The following is a 3,132-nucleotide window of genomic DNA, read 5'->3' as shown; positions in this document are numbered from 1 at the left end:
CAAAATGGCACGTTTTGAGTTTGTAAAAAGGCATGTGGGAGACTCCCAAAACGTATGGAGGAAGGTGCTCTGGTCTGATGAGACTAAAATTGAACTTTTTGGCCATCAAAGAAAATGCTATGTCTGGCGCAAACCCAACACATCACTTCACCCAAAGAATACCATCCCCACTGTGAAACATGGTGGTGGCAGCATCATGCTGTGGGGATGTTTTTCAGCAGTCGGGACTGGGAAACTGGTCAGAGTTGAGGGAAAGATGGATGATGCTAAATACAGGGATATTCTTGAGCAAAACCTGTACCACTCTCTGTGTGTGATTTGAGGCTAGGACAGAGGTTCACCTTCCAGCAGGACAATGACCCCAAACACACTACTAAAACAACACTTTAATTGGTTTAAGGGGAAACATAGACTTAAAGATTGCTGTTCACAAGTGCAAACCATCCAACTTGAAGGAGCTAGAGCAGTTTTGCAAGGAGGAATGGGCAAAAATGGTAAAATGTGGCAAGCTCATAGAGACTTATCCAAACAACTTGGAGCTGTGATAGCCGCAAAAGGTGTCTCTACAAAGTATTGACTTTAGGGGGGTGAATAGTTATGCACATTGACTTTTTCTGTTATTTTTCCTATTTGTTGTTTGCTTCACAATAATAATAAAAAAACATCTTCAAAGTTGTGGGCATGTTCTGTAAATTAAATGATGCAAATCCTCGAACAATCCATGTTAATTCCAGGGTGTGAGTCAACAAAACACGAAAAATGTGTGGGGGGGGGGCTTGAGGGTGAATACTTTTGCAAGGCACTGTATATACCGTATGAAAGTATACACCATGCAGCTGGCTGGCTACAAGAATGGATAAATCTATGCCCTCTCAGTCGATGTTTTTTGTAAAATTAAAATGTTATCTTTATTTTCAATAAAATCGATCTGATTTAAAAAAAAAAAACACATGTTCAAGGGTGAATACTGTTGTATAAGATGTGGGCACGTTGTTTGGAAGCCCAGATTCTGGATCTAAATACGCAGCTCTGACAACACTCTAGAGCATTGGTAACCTGGAAAGGGGCCATCATTGAGGAAGGGGGGTGAAATGGAGGTGCAGGATCCAGAGGTAGATAGCTTGGTAAACATTCTAAAGCAGGGTAGAGGGAAAAGTGTTCTGTCCTAATACATACTGGTACAAATTACAGAATTGGAGAAAGATGGAGTGTATTAAACGACTTCAGGGACGTGGATCCCTGGCTCCAAGGTAGTATTTTCTAAAATACTTAATGTGCCATGAGCCACATCAGAGATGCAGGGGAGCTTCTATATGATTAGGAGATGTTTGGGTTCCTGGAACAACGTTTTGGTCAGCTACTGGCTTTGCTATAGGAATTATACCTAACTGGGGAGGGTGCTGAAAGGTTGGGAAAGAAATGGCTAGAATGTTGGAAGAGCTTTTAAACTACAATCTGGGTAAGTCCTGAAGCATCCGAAGCGTTCTGGTGGTTTGGGCGTTCCAGACCTTCAAAGGTATCACCAAGTTATTGCCCTTCAGAGGAACCTAAACTGGCGCTTTACTGCGGGTTACTATGGAGAAGTACATGGCTGGGAAGAATTTGCCATACGCCCCGTGGCTCTTGCGGGAACATAGGGGGTTGTCGAAAGACTCATCCCCCTGATGAACTCTTCGCTCAGGACGTGGGACCAAATCAACCGAGCGCTGGGTCTGGCACCCCCCGTGTCCCCGCTGGCGCCGCTGGGAGGGTACCTTTGGGTTCCCCCTGAGGAACACGCAGACTTCTTTGGAGCATGGGTGGATGACAGGAATGATAGCTGCGGGAAACTGTTGAGAAATAGAAAAATTATACCCTTTGAATCTTTGACGATCAGACCTGGGAGACCACAGATGAACTTCTGCAGATACAGGCAGTTGCACCACTTTGTCGAGACACATAGTAGCTCCATAAGATATATCACATCACTCACACCTTTTGAGAGCCTATTCATAGCAGACAAACCAATCCCACAAATGGTTTCAGAACTTTACCAACTACTAGGGTACTCGGCCTCGGCGTCCAAACCCATCTATATACGGGCCTGGGAGAGAAACTTGGGACAGGAGCTCAGAGGGCCTCAACTAACACACCTGTATCAGCTTACCCACTCCAGCTCTGCTGACTCTAAAATGCAAGAGACAAACTATGAACTGTTGTCACGCTGGTATAGGGTCCCCATGGATTTGGCACGGATGTACCCTACCAGCTCTGAATTGTGCTGGTGAGGATGTGGAGGTCGAGGAACCCTATTACACAGCCCATTGATTGCACCTTTCTGGAGGGATATTAGAGACCAGGTTAAGGAAGTCTTAGGGATAGATGTCCCCTTCTCCCCGGTCTACTTTCTTTTGCACATCCCTCCCATGGCAGTAAGTCGTTACAAAAAGAACGCACTACCCCACCTGCTGAATGCTGCCAGGCAGCTACTTCCTGTTTATGGGAAGAAGACACAGATACCAAGCAGAGAAGAGTGGATGCGCAGAGTAAATGAGATCAGGGAAGCTGAGGAATGGATTGCAACATGTAAAGGTAATAGATATAAACATATCGCCACATGGTCACTTTGGACAGATCACTTTTCTGACCACATCTATATACCTTCTAGCTTAGATGTGTCACTAATAAAGCTAGCAGACCCAACTCTGGGTCACCATGACTGATCTAGAGGGTAGCTGGCAACAACCCCCCCCCCCCCCCTGGACTGGAGCACAGACCGCGAGCATTGCATAATCATGTCTTACAAGAAAATACAATTACCAGGTGGCGGATGGTCCAGTGTGGGACACGTAGGTCCCTCATAAGCTTAAGGTGAGATCCTGATCTCCCCCCCCCCTCTTATTCTTCGCTCTGTCCCCCCTACCTTCCCTCTATGAACATCCCCAGCCCCCCCCACCTTTTTTTCCTTCTTCCTTGTTCTCCTATCCCCCTTTAACAGTTAAGCACTGCCAAAGGTTATACTGTTGATAAGCTTGATAACAGACGCCTTAGAAATACTATGACAGTTAGGCACAGCAAGACTGACTGCTTGCACAAATGCCACCTAAACGGAAACAATAATGTAGTGACCCCCCCAGTGGGAACCTGGGAGCG

Source organism: Aquarana catesbeiana, linkage group LG03 (assembly GCF_042186555.1).
Source record: "Aquarana catesbeiana isolate 2022-GZ linkage group LG03, ASM4218655v1, whole genome shotgun sequence".
NCBI lineage: Eukaryota > Metazoa > Chordata > Amphibia > Anura > Ranidae > Aquarana > Aquarana catesbeiana.
Note: the sequence above shows the minus strand (reverse complement) of the source record.